This window comes from Gavialis gangeticus, unplaced genomic scaffold (assembly GCF_001723915.1).
Source record: "Gavialis gangeticus isolate Ggan-Ray unplaced genomic scaffold, GavGan_comp1, whole genome shotgun sequence".
NCBI lineage: Eukaryota > Metazoa > Chordata > Crocodylia > Gavialidae > Gavialis > Gavialis gangeticus.
The window spans coordinates 53,868,972-53,887,624 of NW_017729004.1; positions in this window are offsets into that span (position 1 = coordinate 53,868,972).

Here is an 18,653-nt window from a genome sequence, read left to right on the forward strand (position 1 = left end):
GAATGCTCATACAGCTGGGCCAAGGGCTCCGTGATGACCCCTGCTAGCTCCCTCAACACCCTTGGGTGGAGGGCCTCTGGACCTGCAGATTTAAAAATGTCTAGCCCTTCCAGAAGATCCCTAACTACATCTGCACTGACTGAAGGCCTGACAGAGCTATCCCCAAGACTGTCCCTACCTCTGGTAGGTGGGATATCCCAGTCCCTGTTCAAGAAAACAGAGGCAAAGAAACTGTTAAAAATATCAGCTTTCTTGTCTGGCATAGCCTCAAGATTACCGTTTGCATCTTGCAGGGGCCCTACATTGCCTGGTGCCCTCTTCTTGCTCCCAATGTACTTGAAAAAGGACTTTTTGTTGTCCTTAATCTTGGACGTTAGCCTGATTTCCATCTCTGTCTTGGCCTTCCTAATAGCCCTCCTACACTCACAGGCCAAGAAGGAGTACACCTCCTTGGTGATAGCTCCTCCCTTCCACTGGCTGAACACCCCCCTTTTAGTGCTCAGGCATTCCTGAGCGCCCTTGCTGAGCCAAGGGGGTTTCTGAGCACACTCACCCCCCTTGCTTCTCTCAGGGACTGTTAGCCTTTGGGCCTGGAGGATCGTCCCCTTAAGGTACAGCCATCCCCCATGGACTCCCATCTCCTCTACCTTCTGGGCCCTCAGTGACTCCCCCACTAGTTTCCTAAGCTCATTGAAGTTGGCCCTTCTGAAGTAAAGGGCTTTAGCCTTGGTATGAGCCCTTGGCGCCCTGCGTTGGATAGTGAAATCCAGCAGGTGATGATTGCTATTGCCCAGGTGGTAAAGAACCTGCAGTCCCCTCACCAGGTCATCCCCCATGGCCAGGACCAGGTCCAGCAAGGCATTACCCCTAGTGGGGCTGTGCACTTCCTGGATAAGGTGAAGGTCCTGTGATACAGCCAGGAACCTACGCGAGCAGTCAGACCTGGCTCTCTGCTCCTCCCAGCAAATGTCTGGGTAGTTTAGGTCACCCATGACAATAACATTCCTTGACCTAACCACCTCCATAAGCTGACTGGAGAAGTCCTGGTCCAGCTCTTCCCCTTGGTTGGGTGGTCTGTAGTAGACACCCACTGTAAGATCCCTTTCGCCATGCTCTCCTTGTAGTGTTACCCATAGTGTCTCTGCCCGACCCTCCGCTAACCTGAAGCTAATCCTTGATGATGTGAGGTGCTCTTTGACATAGAGCACAACCCCGCCACCTTTCCTCTCTGTCTTGTCTCTTCTATATAGGGTGTGTCCCCGAATGCCCACTGCCCAGTCGTAGGTAGGGTCCCACCAGGTTTCTGTGAGCCCTTCTAAGTCTGGGTTCTTACTTGCAATCAGGAGGCACGGTTCCTCCTGCTTACTCCCCATACTACGGGCATTAGTGTAGAGGCACCTGAGGCCTCCTGAGGGTGCACGTGCCTCCCTCCCACTCCCAGGACAATTGTGGCCCCCTGCTCCCCGGACATTGATGCTTACCTGGGCTTCCCTTCCTCTTGTCACCCTGCATGCTGGTGAAGCATCCTCTCCACTTGAAGCAGCCCCTTCCCCCAGTGAAGCTAGTTTAAAGCTTACCTAATTAAAAGCTTAGCTTAGCCAAACAAAGGCTGAGCAATGATATGGGATGTGACTCTTCTTTAGAGGTACATTTCCCAGGGGACGAAAAGAAGTATTGAGGCTAAGTGACAACGTTGGCATAAGAACAGATGGGTATAAGCTGGCCTTAATAAATTCAGGTTGGAAAGCAGAGGAAGGTTTCAGCTATCAGAGGAGTAAGGTTCCAGAACAGCCTTCCAATAGGGATACTATGTTCCAGTACAGATATTGGAGGTTAGCAATCTAACAAGTTTTAAGATGCAACTTGATACATTTGTGAATGGAATTTACAAATTCCTGAGATTCTGCAAATCCATTCCCTGAGATAGCAGGGTTCTGGCTTCAGAGACCCACAGAGCCTTCTGATCCTATTTTATATGTTCCTAAGATCAGAAACCCCATATAAACAGATATATGATGTACAGCTGAGGGGTATGGAGGGTCTCAGATCATGCTTCTACCTGGAACATAATACAGTTTTTCTTCTATTCTGTGGGGAATTGTAGAATGATTCAAGCTTTTGTATTTTTTTACTTGTTTAGAGGGTCATACTCAGATCCTGCTGCCATCATTCATTTCCATATATTCTTCTGGAAGCTGGTTTTACAAACATTTCTGTGGGTGGACTCCATCTCAGAACACATGTAGTCATCCATGTAGTCATCCAAGATGTGTCATCCAGCACAACCAATTAAAGAAATGCAGCTGTGGTACCTATTAACAATTTTTAAATACACATGGGAAGAATTTATGGAAAAATTATGCTAAGTATATTTTCTGTTCAGTTACCTTATGTATTTCCTTTGTTGCTTCTCTTTTGTGTGAGATGTTTTCTTTTTCATATGAAATAAAGATGCATACATGCTATTAATTAAATTAATTTATAGGGAAGATGTTGCCAGGGGAATGTAGGCCTATGTGTAAATATGCTGCAAGCTAAACTAAATGATTAGTTCTGTGAGAAGACATGTTCTTATTTTGCATACTATTCTTATGAGCATGTTATTTTTTTTTACAATATCTCTCTTTGGCCTCCTGTGCTGTGCAACTTCAGTGGAAAAACTATAGCCAGGTTTTGTGCTATTTTATGTGGAATAATGGGCAAAAATATAATAATCTAAGGGAAGAGCTAGTAAAAAAGGGAAACTGAAGTAATAAAAAATGTGGTGACCAAAATAGACTTGGCTCTGAGCCTTAAGAACACCCTCCTTACATCTCTGATATTTTGGTATTTATTCTAGATATTACTTGCAATCCTTTTCCTTCCTCCCTTGAGGTCCCACATTATGAGCAGAAATTCTAAAAATCAAGTTCATAAAATGTGTTTTTTTTATGCTAACTGACCTGCATAGGTCACCGGTAGCAGCCTATAAAACAAATGGAACAAAAAAAAAGAAAGATACGTGCATATGATGTATATGCATGTATATGCACCAATATATATTTATTCATTCTTAGAGATAAGTGAGCCAAGAACATGAATCTCCATGCAATTACTCTGCTCACTGAAATAAAAAAGTCATTTCCACTGCCAGAGGCCAAAGGAGGCCATTTTCTTCATTACTTGACAATTCTTTGTACAAAGACATATGGGATACCTGACATTTCAGCAGCTCCCAAGGTATTAAAAATGAACTGAAATAGTCTCTCCCTCCCATAAATGTTATTTTGTTTCATGTTCAGAAACTGCAATAACTGAAGCCTCAGTCTGTTATTTTATTGGTCTCATGGTACTGAAGAAAAAATATTTCATCTCAAAACAAGCCTAAAAGAAAAGCAAAGCACGAAAGGGATATTGTTGAGATTGATAAACCTGAGACCTACCAGCTATGCTGGTTTTGTGTGCAAATACATGTGTGTTGCACTGTCCCTCCAGTTACACTCCAGTCTTTGAAAGTATGAGTAGTGGATCACTTGTGTGGGTGCAACAAACAGGTAGAGAAGAACAGCATTGCATGTTCATGATCCTCAAAATGTACAGCTGAACTTATTGCAGTGTTTCCCAGTAAAGTAGTTTTATATTTTATTGAACATTCCAGCCATCATTTCAGGGCACAGGGGAGTGTGGGTTAGACTAAGAATGTGGTTGATGCTTTCTGGGTTATGATAGAAAATACTGGTAAAGCCTGTGGAAGTTTTCAGCAGCTATGTTAAGAGGTTTTTTCAATTAATTATAATTGTGCGTTTGTGGCTCTTGGTCTTTGGATTGTCCTCCTGCATCTCCTTTGATTAAACATTGCAGCAACATAACTATTTTGTGGCTTCCCAGTTAACTACTTCACATGGGTATGGTAGCCTGTTGGTAATAAATCAGTGTGATTATTGTGTTACAAAGGCAAATAAATGAATCATATTTTTTTTTCAATTTATGCAGTGCAGCCATCTAGATGGACTCAAAATTTGGTTACAAGAAAACATTGTGGGATTAATGTCCATAGTTTATTCACTTGACCATGATATTTCTAATGGAGATCTGGAAACATAACATAACATAACATAACATAACATAACATAACATAACATAACATAACATAACATCATTAGTGGGTTTTACATGACACATTTTACTGAGAAGTAGTGTAGTTTACTGTGCAGTAAGCATGCACATCTACATGTGCACATGTGTAGACTGTGCAGTAAACTTCACAAGTCAGGAGTAAATTTGCTACCTGCAAATGCAAGTTGCAAATTTACTCGCAAGTAGTTACTGCACAGTAACACATGTGAAGATGCCAACCTGCAGCTCCTGGTCAGCTTTGCCACTAGGGAGCCAGCCTGAGTTCAGCCCCAGGGCCCAAGGGCTGGAGCCTCTCCTGCCCCAGGGCTGGCCCCCCCTATGGCAGCCCCCGCCATAGGCCCTTTAAAAGCCTGCAGGCATATTGAGCCCTGGGTCACAACAGCAGAGAGCATGGGGGGGGGGGGCAAATCCACTCCCACTTCTCTGCATGTGTAGACGCCTGCCCGGAAGTGTTTACTCATGAGTAAACTGCTCTTGCATCAAACGCATGTGTAGACACACCCAGTGTAGCTAGAATCAGCATACCATTAGGGTGGAGCTTACTAGATATATTTTTAATGAATTTCCTTCAACAGAGCTCATCCATATATAGTGATTAATTTTAGGTTTTTTTCTCCTCTCTTGTTTGTGGCAAGGTAGGAAAATTCTTTTTTGAGGCGTTAGGATATTAGAATAAGGAGTCCCTCTCAGTCAGTCTAAAAGTGCTATTTTAAAAAATGTTAATATGATAGGGGTTAGGGAAAAAAAAGAAGCAAACTGTGCTTGTTACCAATTTTCCTCTTGTTTTCTTCTTGCTTTCTAAAGGAAAAAATTTCTCTTCAGCAGTATAACTGTACAACATTGTGCAAAGACTACAGGTGGACTTTAAGAAGTGGGGGTGGGGAAAGGGGAAAGGGAAGAATTCATGAAACCTACAGTAAAGGGAATTATTAATCTGTAGAAATATGTGCCTACGTTACTGCTGTCTCTGTGAAAAACTGATTTCACATGTTATAATGTGCCATTTTAAACTTAAAAAATAACATGTTGGCAATAGGAATGGGTGTGGAAATGTACATTTGTACAGCACATGAACCCTTTGATCTCTTAAGAAGGCAGATGTAAAAAAAGAATTAACCTAGATTTGGAAAAAAAATGCAAACCAATGAGAGAATCAAAATTAAAGACCAAAAATCAGGTCTTCTTGTTTAATGGTAAGACTTGGCAATAGTCTGTCTAGGCACTTCTGAAAAGCTGAAGAGGGATAATCAGTTCAATCTACAGCCTTCAATATAAATGCTACCTCAGTACTCCTAGTCCAGCCTAAGAGCTCCATTACTGTCTGGGACAGCGTTAGTGTATTTCTCTGTAGTGATGATTTCAGTCAATAGTTTATTCAAAAGTAAGGAAAATATTGTGAACATTATTTACTTAAGTAGGGCAAGTAAAAGTAGAGAAATGTGCTGTGCTAACAAGGGCTTTTTCCTGAATTGTTCTAAAATGGCATGCAGTGCTTTGTAGATTTGCAGTGATGCTACTAAAAATGATGCTAACTCCCTTGTAACTTACAGTAGCACAGCTGGTGATAAACTGTTAATTGTTGTGTAACCAAGTTCATAATACAGATGGTAATACTTTTTATGATCCTGGCAATTTACAAATGGACTTAAATGCAGTGGTTCTAAAACTATGGCCTATGGACCAGGACCACAGGAAACTGTGCCAGAAGTGCGTGGCATGACAACGCCTTTAATCTTGCAGTTTCTCCTTCATGCCTGTCCCATTCTCCCCCACCACCCTGCCACTTGCTCCTGACTTCTGGGGAGGCAAAAACTGCAGTTTTAAATATGTTGTGGCTTTTGCCTCCTGATGCTAATTGTCAAAGGGGCCCCAGTGGCCCTACTGCTGACTGGATGGGAGGCAAAGACCATGGCATATTTAAAACCACAGTTTTCACCTCCCAGTCTTCAGGAGCAAGCAACAAGCACCAGAGCCAATAGGGCCCATCTGCCAAACATCAGCTGGGGGACACATAGGGGAACTACAAGATTAAAGAAGCCACGGTGCTGCACACTTCCGGTCCGAATTGCAGTGGGCCCTACCTATGACGTACTTCTTGCTGATTTAGAGTGAAACACTGAGTAATGGGAATGAGAAGCTTGGGAAAGAACTTTCCCTTTCAGAGTGAAAAAGTTCAAGGCCCCATCATCAGCTTAGTATACAAAATGAGTCTGAGAGTTAAGTATTATACTCTTTTTGTCTATATGATGAAAATGATGAGACAGTTATTAAGAGATCAATTTCCAAAAAGCTGCCTCTGAAGTTGGGTACATCAGTTTCTCTGTGGCCAGTATAAGACATTTTATGCCCAGTTTTGAAAAACACTGAAAAATGGCATGTTGGGTGCTCAGTTCTATCAAAAAATCACATCATGGATGTGTCAGGATGTGTTCACAGAAACCTTGACCCTCCAAATCAGAGGCATTCTGCTTAGAACCTATGGCTGAGTATAGACAGTCAAAAAGCATGAGGCAGAATCAATCCAACCTTTGTGAGTTTCTCTAAGCTGCAAAGACTGGATTGAGAGAAAAAAGAACTCACATTCATCCCTGGGAGGCGGCTGCAGGGGAAAGCAGGCAAATGCCTGAACTTTCCAGGCCAGAAGGCAGGGGCACTCCTGCACACCACCCAGCATGCCGGACATTTCTGAGGGCAGTTGAGCAGGGCCATACCTGATTGGCTGTCAGGCACATGCCCCCAACCCCCTGCTGTCACCATTTTGAAACCCGTCTATGTGCACTGAACTTCTGTTCTGTTACAGGTTCAGATTGTAGGGGCAGCGAAGGGCTGAGCTGGATGCAATTAATTGGTGGGCCCCTGCCCTTAGGCCAAATGAAATTGGCCTGCAGGCAGGCACCCACCAATAAGTCACCTTAGAAATCAACGGGAGCTTTCCTACTTGTTAGAGTGTCAGCAACACTCAATTTTATGTATGTTCAGAAGTCTTGCCATCTGGATAGGAGATGAAGTTGAAGAAAAAGCTTTCTTATTTATCTTCCAAGGCATCTATAATGTGCTCGTCATTTTAACATCTATATTTTTTGGATCAAGAAGTTAGTCATTTGGGCAGACACCCCATAATATTCCACTCAGTCACATATACAGTCCTGGAAACTATGAGGAAAACTCTTCATAAAGTAGAATATGGGCAAGCTGAGATAGTGATAGCATTTGAAAATATGCACTTTATTAACATGTCATTCATTCCTTTTAGATTTATTCCTAAGAGAGATCCTGCATTAAAAATACACAAAGCTTTAGCTATATAACCTCTTCCATGACTAGCTATAACATCTCTATTTGTGCATTTTCTGTATGGGTTCTGATACCTTTGACTCACAGATAACTGGCAGGCTGTCATGGTAATATTCATGATTCCTAGATTAAACTTTGAATCCTTTGTGACAACACGTTTCACATTTGGATTATTCTCAGTGAACTCTGCAAATGGAAGCTGCAGGATATTTGTACATATTCAGAATGATACATGGAGGGTTTTTGTTGCCACTGTAAGGTTGCTCATCTTCATTCTCAGGTCCATTATACATTTTGCTTAATGGTAAAGTGGCTGTCACCGAACTGGGTTTTTAAAATGCATTTCTATCTGTCAGTTCTGATGGGTCTCACAGCAGCATGCATTAACTTATCATGCTTGAAAGTACAAAAAGATTGCACTGTGGTGAAGTGTTAACAAGGTCATATCATATATACTGTAGCTCATTGCACTTTTCTTCCTTTCATCGTTCCTGCTAGGCATTATTCCATGCCATGCATAAATAATAGTACTCTAGAGAGAAAGTCACTGTAGTTTATATTACTGGAGCTAATATACCAGCAAGACTGAACTTCTGGAGAAAGTGTCTGTTCATGTCGCTTACCAAATTATTGGTACCTAGCCATCAGACAAAAACATGCACAATAGATGCATTCATGAATATAAGATTACTTTCTGTTTTGGATCAGTGCTGCAGTTAACATATTGAGATAGTTTTCATATAAATGAGGTTTGGCAAATCAGTGTCTGGTCTCATGCATCTGATTATTACAAGACTTCGCAAATGTCTGACAGACTGTACAGGCTCCACTATGAGAATGACCAAAAAAAGTGCAGTGAGGCCAAGTTACCCACCATAGAAATATCAACGATCTTAAAGTTTCAGCTACTAGAAATCCTAGTAGTAAGTCAGAACTAAACAATTTTCACTCAGCATGTCCTGCAGCTTGGTAGTTAACAGGCAAGTATCTCTACCTAACAGGTTCTGGGTCTCCGTGTCAAACATTTGTCAGGGTCACTTTTCCCCTTGGTTTAGCAGAGCCTAGGGGTTTCCATTTCAGGTCTGCTCACCTTATGGGCTAGGTTCTGTCTGCCTCAAACCCTTCTGGCCAGGCATCCACCCCAATTTCTTTCTTTGTATTCCCTCTAGATGGAAAGTCTGTTTTTCAGGCTTGTTATTACTGGTAGGTGTTGCTGTGGGAGGCCAGCTTCATTCCCTGTCTCTAAGACAGATCAGCATCGGAGTCTTGATTTAAAATGTAAATAGAAGCAAATCTAAAATGATCCATAGGCTTTTGCTTTATGCTCCATCTCACATGATTTCTTTGTTTAATATCTTCTTTTACCATCATAAGAAATAAATTACATAGGGCTAATGTTTAGGTCAAAACCTAAACCTAAAGCTGGTTAGAATCTTGTATGACAAATATTGCAGTTCTACAATGTAATGAATAGTGCTGCTGGCTAATTATAAATGAATTCAGAGGTGGCTTCACAGGGTGGGAAAAAAACCCTGTGCATTTCATTGCTAGTCTCCAGCCTTGACTTCTACCTCCAAAATGCTCTCTCTTTCTTTATATGGCTAATCCTGCTTTGTTATTCCAACTTTTATGCATAAAAAGGCAATTAGTAATTTTATGCTACTCCATAAGTTCTGGGCAGAAAAGGGGAGGAAACTAAAACTGACCCATGCAGAAATCAGCTTCAGAATTATTAGCCTGATGTATTTTGTTGATATAAACAGTTGGGGGGGTTATATGATAATTTACAACTCAAACGCCCATCTGTAAGGTTCCTGGCTCCTTAGAAGGAGAATACAACTATGTGGGTGTGTCTACATGTGCTATTAAGGTGACTGGATAAACTCCAGCACCGTTTATACCAGAGTTTATTGTTCCTGGGTGCCACATTTACACACGTGCCCAGGACCGCAGCATGTTGAGCTTGGTTGGAGCAGCTTCAGCTGGCAGGGGGTTGGGGGGTCAGATTACCAGCCCAAGGCTGCTCCAACCCAGTTCAGTGTGCTGCAGAGAGGCTGACTGGGGCATAAGGGTGCACTAGTGCAGGGCTAGCTGGCAGGCAGCCCTCACACTGAAGCACCCTTATGCCCCAGCCGGCCCTTTCAGTGTCTACACATGCATTGCATCACACTAAATAATCGTGCCATAGGATAGTACTTGTGTTGACAACTACTATCCTACAGTGGCATTTATTAGTTACTTTGGCCTAACAGGGCTGCAGACATAGACACTGAGACTTTACTGTGGAGCTAATTAGTGAGCTCCGCAGTAAACTTTTTGTGTAGACATGCCCTGTTCTGCCTTTTTTGCCACCACTCCCTGCCATCTTTGTTGCAGGCATGATGAATTAAATGGTTCTCTTTCTACAGTATGGATAAGGCTGTTGTAGCTGTTCTAAAGTTGGTACTCATGGAGCATTGCAGCTCTTGTCTATGATCACTGGGAGCTGTTTCAAATCCAGAATTTGTGTTCCTTGGAAAATTGAAAACAAAATGTTTTGCTTTGCTTTGTTTTTCCCAAATGGAATGAGCACTAGAAATCCCCTGTAGACAAGATTTTGGGGGGGGAAAAGTAATTTATAAAAACTCAAAAAGTTGCCTTTAATTATTTTCTGAAATGAATGGAGCACCCACTGTCCAACCCCTCCACAGCACTTCCAAGAATCACTGGGAGTTGAAGGCAGACTCCCTGCTCTGGAGAGGGCAATATAGAAACTCAGCCTTGGCTTGAACCATGGCTGCCTCCTGCCTTGGAACAGGGAGCCCTGAAGCGCAAGCTCAGTCCAGGGTTTTTAGGACTTACAGGGTCTCTGCTGGGAGCTGGGAGCTTCAGCTTTGAGACCACCTGTCAGACCCAAAGCTCCCAGAACTTCCATGCTCCCAAACAGGGTCCCTAACTCAAGACCATTATCGCTTCTGTTAGTGAACTCCAGGAGCCTGTAAGATAGTACATTTCTGCAAAAAAGTTATTGGTTTTGTCAAACAAGGAATTTCGTGTTGAACCCATCTCTCGGTAGTCAGTTCTATGACTAAGCCTATTTGTGCTGTGAAGCATAAGACAGGGCTAGATCAGGATGTTTACCAGTGTCAGCAAATTATACAGTTTCACTTTTGCTTCTAGTTTCTAATAGAGCTGTATAGTGGATGAAATTCTGACATTTTAACATGTTTATATCCTAAAACAAGACATTTCAAAATGTTGACAGTTTGTTTTGAACTTAAAGCTCTTGTTTCAAATGTTCCCATAAAATCATATTTTTTCATTAAAATTTTTACTGGAAAAAAATTGATTCTGACAAAATTTTAAGTTAGGAAAATGTTCAGTGGGGAAATTTTTTGAGCAGATCATGTTTTCAACATAGTTCTCTTTCTGTGGCTTCAGTATTACTAAAATGCTACTATGTTTGACTTGCAAATGTGGCATAAAATGCCATCCTCTGCTCTATAGGCTTCGCTAAACTGAAAACTCATGGATTGTTTTATTGATATTAACATTCAGTAAAAAGTTATTTTATAAAATCTAAAGTGTTGGCCTCCATTGTGTCTTGAAAGAGTAGGAATGATCTCATTCTGCTTTCATCTGGCCACTGTATAGATACTGGCATAATAGTGGGGTCTTTAAAATAGCATTAAACAAAAGGGGATCCTGTGAGCCTGATATGTTTTAGGATTCACTGGACCCCTGGCAAATGAAATACAAGAGCTTTATATAATATGAATAACCACATTTGGACATAGTGTATGCACAAAACATCTTGCTACATGTGGACATACAGCATTGGCAATATGTGCAAGTCAACAGCATGTATTTGCTATGTGCAGTGATACAACTGAAACAGTGGTCTCTTTTGCTTCACTGGGCTCTTGCTTGCATATGTTTTGCTACACCATAGCATTTTTACATCTCAGTCAAAGAATACTTTATTTTACAGTCTGTCATGTCATCTGAGAACTTATAATGCTCATAGTGCATGCCATCTCTATTTTTTGACAAATGTCTTCAGCTTGGGCTTCTAGATAAGCTTAGGCCAAGATATATTGATTTGTGTAGTCTCTGCAGTGTGGAGGATTACAAATGGAAAGTAAAGGTTCAGCTTTCTTACTAAGAGAGGTATTCTGTACACATTGTGGAATATTTGTGGCTACAAGAATATAACAAAATTGTGGGACCATTTATTTTCCATGGCTGAATTTGATTTTTGGGTACTGCTTAAGTCTTTTTTGTGTATTTTTAATAGTTAAATTCAACATTAATCTAGAGGACCAAAGCATAAAGGGCCAAATATTACTCCCAGATGTGCATATTTGGCTCTCATTTTTGTGGGTTCCTCTAAAATTCCATATACACTGTCTTACACACAGAAAGCTTACAGCTGCTTTGCATATGGGCACTTGCAATCACAAATTGCAAAGCTGTGCACTCTGGGCTGGCACCACAAAAGGATTTAGCCTTGCAGAGAAAACACTGTATGCTGGAGTATCTGAATTGCTGTGCTTCTATGGAAGATGGGCACCTGACTCAAGCTTCGCATCTGAGACTTCTGTTCACTTTGCATCTTGACTACCTATTCCTCTTGTTGAGAGTAGGCATGAATGATCAGATGTGACTTGACTATTTTACCTAATAGTCTACTGGTTACCCGGGAAGTCGGAGACCTGGGCTGTAGGCCTACAAGGATTCAAACCTGTATCTCCTTTATCCCAAGAGAGCAAAAGTCACTGCCCAGACAATAAACAAAGAAGAGAGCCTGACACTCACCTGCCAGTGAGGAAACTGTGAGTTCTGCTTCCTGGATTGTTTCTGTATTTTTACATTAGACAGTTATCAAATAAAAAACACAGTAAGCCAGGCAGCTGGGATCAGAACCCAAGTCTCCCCTGTGACTATTCTAGCCTTAGATCTGTGGTGTGCAAGGAAGTTTATGCACCCCCATAGTTAAATGATAGGGGAAGAGGGTTGAGTATCTAAACATTGGCCTTAGATACCCATGAACTTTTGTAGATCTAGTCATTAGGAATCTATCTGCCACTTAAATACTTTAGGCACCTGAGTCCAAACTTTTGGCCCTCAGAACCCCTACATTGCTGCCACTTATCCCTGGAAGCACCTAGGCTAGGGACAGAAATGACACATAAACTAGTATAAGTGATTGGAAACTGGTACAAATCTGTAACACAACAGAAGTTCAGCCCACATAAACCACTTTCCAAATGGCAAAAACTGATTAAAGATAAATCTGGATAGATGTAGTATCAGACTTAACTGATTTACATTAAATTGATTTATTGAACTTCTGTCCCAGATCCTCTCCAGATTCAAGTTAACTCATAGTCCCCCTGCATCCAGGATGCACATCCCTTGCACCTCCCCCCCTCACAGGGTAGGCAGGCAAACTTGACCCAAACTGTCTGCTCCAGCCCTGCAGGGAGGCATGCTCTAGCATCCCAAATTCTGGCCTGAGCAACTGCAGGTATGTGGCTGCATTTCCAGAATCAAAAGTGAATGTATGTTTACTTGCTTAACAGTTCAACCTATGCAATTTAGACTAACCTGTGAAGATTGAATTCATTCCGCCTCAGGTTTTTTGACTATCTGTACTTAGCCTTAAAGTCCTTAGGTGCCTACATTTATGCCAGTAGTGTTCTTTAGGCACCTAGATGTCTGTTTCTGGGTACACCTGGAGCTGCCTACATCTTGACAGCACTGAGCTATTCCTATCTTGCACCTCTCTCTCCAAAAGGGCCTGATTCTATAGGCATTTCTAAGAACAAACTTACAAGACTAGGCCTTCCACAAAGCACAGAAGGGGGAGGAGGTAATATCTTCTGTAACAGCAGCCAGGGCACTTGCCCAATGTATGAGCGATCCAGGTTTAAACTTCCCACTTAATTAAGAGGGTGAAATCTGGGTTTTAATCTCTGGTCCAATTAATATTTAAGTATTATATATAAAGTGTCTAGTTAAATAATAGAGCAGAGACTGGAGCCCAAGTCCTCATCCTCCCAGGCAAGTGACCTAACTGTTCAGGGAATTGACCCTAGTCTCCAACATCTTGATTTCATGCTGTGTTCACTAAGTTAATGGGCAAAAGTACATATCCCCAACCATGCTTTGTGGGAATGGGCTGATTCAGGCATGTAACTCTCGGAGAGAGTGAATTCTCAAGGTGCAGGGAGGCACCTCCTTACAGCCTAGAGTTAGCCTGAAGTATTTTCTTCTGGTTGGCTTAGGGGGCACTCTGTTCAGAAGGCTGGCTTTTGTGTGTGTTATTCTGAGGTGTCTAACTCTCCTCATGTATTGTAAAAGGAATCAAGGTGCCCAACTCAATGTCGAGAATTTTGCTAGTCAGCAGGGTGCCCAACACTGCTGAGCAGTGTGCCTCTTAAGGTCTTTGGTGGATCTAGCCTTGGGCTCTTAAGTTTGGGTGAAAAAATACAGATTATTTGTGAATTTTCTATGTAAAAATATGTCCTGAAATTCTAAAAATATTAATTTGAAAAAATTAGGAAGCAGATGATTGCTGCCCAAATTGTATGCCAGTTGGTTGCAAAGCTGCCCCACCTAAGTCCATGCGGTCCATGCTAGTGACTGAGCATGAGCTGACCTAGGTAGGGCTGTGTACGGGTCTGAGCACCAGCTGGCTCCAGCATGTGGAGACAGAAAGAACTGAAAAAAGAAGCAAATAGGAAAGAAAACACAAAGGAGATAAAGATGATTTGTGGGGAGGAAGAATAAAAGTAGACCGATATGGAATGGGGTGGGGATGAAGGGGGCATAAGTGGACCAAGGCAAAAACAGATCTAGAATTAGTTCACAATGGAGCTGGGAGAAAGGGATCAAAATGTGATAGGGGGAATGGAGGAAAGAGATGTGTGAAAATGGATGTGGCAGCAGTTTATTAAGATACAAACAGGGAAATGATAGGGATGGGCTGCCTTATGTGTGAACACTTAAGGGAGAGCAGGAAAGTAATAAATAGTAAGGGAAAAATTTGGGAAATTTTTGGAATGGGGAGCAGGAGTCACAAGAGCAGAAGGATGTGATGGGAGCATGACATGATCATAAAAGCTTACTCAAGACAGCAAAATGCCTAGGGCCAGCCATTTGGAAATGGTCTATGAGCCATGGAGTTTTAAAACAAAACCTTAGTGCTTAAAAAACATCTGTTGTGGGTGCCTTCAAATCATTAGCTGTGTCTTGTTTTGTTTGCCATTTCATGTCATTACATTTTAATGAAAAATTAAAAAGGAAATGTTTGAGTCAGAAGTGCAGTTATCCTCAGGCCTCTGTACTTTTTGTCCTACCTCTAAAGAAGGTTAATTAAGGTTTCTCCCAAAACACATCATTAGTGTCTAGGGTCTAAACAAAAATTTCTTATGTACGCTAAGGGAATATGGTGCAGGTGAAACTACTGTAAAATAAAAGCTTAACTGGCTAGGTACAAGTACTAAGAGAGTAGTCATTGATGGTTCAAATGCAAACTGGGAGCATGTAGCAAGTACAGTCCCTTGTCATGGGTCTAGTGCTGTTTAGTATCTTTGTTAGTGGCTTGGAGAATGGAATTGAGTGTATACACATTAAATTTGCAGATGACATAAAGCTGAGTGGAGTAATAGGCATGTTAGAGGACACAACTAGGATCCAAAATGACTTTGAGACATTGCAAAAATGGTTTGAAATAAGCAGGATGAAGTTAAATATGGCCAAATGCAAACTGTGCTTAAAAATAAACAATTAAGTTCACAAATACAAGTCACAGGGTGTAATTCTCCCATTTTATCCAGTACTGGTGAGGCATTACATTGAGCACTCAACTTCAGAAAAGATGTGGACAAACTGGATAGAGCAATAAAATTAGCATTGTTATTAGTTAGCTTAAATAAGTGAAGATTGATAGGGAATTGGATTACAGCCTTGAAAGAAAAGAATCAAGCTCATGGCCATCAATTGTTCTTTATGTCCACTGGGAACAAGACAAGAAATAATAGGCTTAACTGGCAATAAGAGTGATTTAGGAAGAACTAACTAGCTATGAGTTTGGATAAGACTGAAACAGATTACCTGGAGAATCTCTGTCACTAGAAGTTTTTAATTGCAGGTTAGACAAACTTTGCTCTGGGATAGTTTAAATAGGGATATTCTTGCTTTGTGTAGGAGGTTGGATTAGACATCCTACTGAGGTTTCTTCCAGCCCTATTTTTCTATAATTTTAGGAATATTATAGATTGATTTTTATGACATTCAAATATCTAGATTTAGACAAAAATAGTATGGTTTGCTGTAAGTCCTTCAGTTTGGGTTTATTAAAAATATTGACAAGGGTTTTAATATTAAATAAAAAGGTTTTCATCTCAGAAAAATCTAAATGTACTATTCAAAAGAAAAAAGATCCTCTTTTAGGTCTGGATTATTTGTGAGTCATGCTATGGGTTATAAATTTGTGCAATATAGAACAATTCTAACATGTTCAAGGTTTATCAAAATCTTTCCAATAAGGGTGTGTCTCTGAAATGTTAATGTATTAAAGACATTTCTCCTTCAGTTAGACTCCAACAAGCCATGAAATATTTAAACACAAAAGTTATTTCTCTGACTACATGGCAATGCAATTCTATAGTTTAAATATTAAAAACAATAGTGTTCAAACATTCTCAGCAAAGCACAAGAGTTCATTGGCACCAGGCACCCCTTTTCTTCACTTACCGCTGTGGCAAAAAAGATACTTTTATTATAAAAACAAAGATGAACTATTAAGGAATGTACACTCCCTGAATTCTTTCTTAGCATAATATGAAGACGAGAACTATCATGCTGATTTATCTGAGTATTTATAGATCCTTCATTCTGGTAATATCCCAAATGCAAACCGAATTCTTGCTATCCTCCCTATGGGGAATAGTGCATATGTAAAATAATAGTGGGGCATTTAGGGCATAATCCCACTTCCTGATGTATTGTCATATTTCTCTTTAAAGCACTATATTTTTACTTGTGTTGTTGTTGGAAACAAAGAAAAAAGAAAAACAAAACCCCAAAAATATGTGAAGTGCTGTGAACTAAAGATGGAGGCAGAATCAGTCATATAACATTGAATTCCATGACTTGGCAGGATGTTTCACATACTCATCCACACTGTAACAACTCAGTGATGCTCCCTGTTTGCAAGGTAAGGCCATTATGCAGAATAAGTGGTAAAGATATTTCCAAGATAAATTCTGAGGCTTATGTACAACATTTAGTATCCCAGGTTATCGTTATTATTACTGAGTTCAGGAAAAGAAACCTTAAAAGCAAGTGTACCAAACCCCACAACCCCAGGAACTGGCACAGGAAGTCAAAAATGGAAGTTCCCCCATTTACATAGAAAATGCTAGGGGTTAGGGTCACAAGCCAACAGGCTAAGGAGAAAAGGAATAGGTACAGGTAAATAAACATTAACACTTAGGAGCTAGGTAACAGGTAATAAGAAGTAACACTGCAGTGAATTCACTCAAGAACATGTAACAGATGGTGAGTGCTACTATTGTGGTACATATAAACAAGAAACCTTAAACCCTCCCACATCTCTGGAGGTGCTTCAGACCAGCCTTTAGTCCTGAGAGTGCTCAGTTGCCATCTGCATGGGCTTCCACATCCAAGTCCTGCTGCTACAGACTGCAGTCCCAGCTCCGTCACTCCTCCAGGATCTCTGATCACATTTCCCTTTGCTGCTGCTTCCTGCTTCCTTTTCCTTTTGTCTCCCTGTCCCCAGTGTCTCTGGGGGTTATAGTCTGCACGCATTCAGCACACCTCTGCAAAACTGTTCCCCCTGGAGACTCCTGGGAGTCGTAGTCCAAACATAGGCAGTGGAAGGTGGGGGGCTAATGGGGCTTAGCCCCCCCAAAACACAGGGCAGCAGTAGGGCCACAAGGCAGCCTAACCACAAGAGTCCAGCAGCTGCAGCAGAGGTGGGGAGGGGTGTGTGCACAGTGGTAAAAGAAGGAGTGGGGCTGGGACTGGGGCTAGTGCTGGGGGAGTGGCAGGTGCTGCACAGCTGGGGTGGGGCGGGACTGAGACTTGAGTGGCTCCTGCTGCTGTGGGGCATGTGCACCCAGATCTACATGAGGCAGGGCAGGCTGCCACTGTGGGCTGGGGCCAGGGCTGCACCGGGCTCTTACCAGTGAAGGGAAGTTGGGTTGGGTTGGGTTGGGTTGGGCTGGACTGCACTAGGGGCGGGCCTCAGTGGCACTGGGAGTGGGGTTATGGGGGGGCTACAGCCACCCCAAAATTTGCTGTAGTCAAGCCCCATCCCAGTGGGCACAGCCCAGCCCAGCCCAGCCCCTAACTGGGAACAGCCTGGCGCAGCCCCAGCCCTCACTGGCAGCCTGCCCTGCCGCACGCTGATGGGGGGAAACATGCTCCCCATGCCCTCCCAGGGCGTGTGCAGTACCCTCTCACCATGCCCCCCAGATGAGCTGCTCATGGCTCCCTACCTCAGCTGTGCAAGGCCTGCCCCATCCCTACTCCCTCCTCCCACTCCATGGCCCTTTTCCCTCCCCCCACCCTTTTCCCTGAAGACTTACCTTCTGGGGGGGCGTGCTCACATGCTCACCTCCCCCCCGCCAAATAATTTTTTCTCCCTCCACCTATGAGTCCAAATCCAGTCAGCGGGGCTTCTTCCCTTGCTGTTGCACAGTCACAATACAGTGCATTACATTAAGTTCACACTGTATAATACAAAAGGAACAAGATAATACAAAAGGAACAAGAACAGTGACATACCCTTTTGGTTCCATTAGAACTATCACCCTTAAATGATGTTTAAGTCAGTATATTTGCCGACTGGTTGCTTCAATTTTCTCTTGCAACTGTCCAATAACCATGATTTCTTTGATCCCAGTTTTGCTCCTCCTAGCCAGGGATGGAGCCAGAGGGGGTACAGTGGCACAGCTGCACTCCTCTTTTGGATTGCACTGCACCATGAGAGCCTCTGGGGATTTTATGAAGTCCCTAGAGCAGGTGAAAATCCTCACTCCCTTCCCCTTCCTGTTCAAAGGCACACCCACTCCCTGACCCTTCCCTGCCACCGCCATTTGCCTTTCCCCTCTGTCCCAGGGGCAGGGAAACACCAAGCTGTTCCTACTGACTGCATGGAGGCTGGGCTCAACTGGGGATGGGGACAACAGTAGCAGGGATGGATGGGGTGGCTTCTCTTCTCTGTGCCT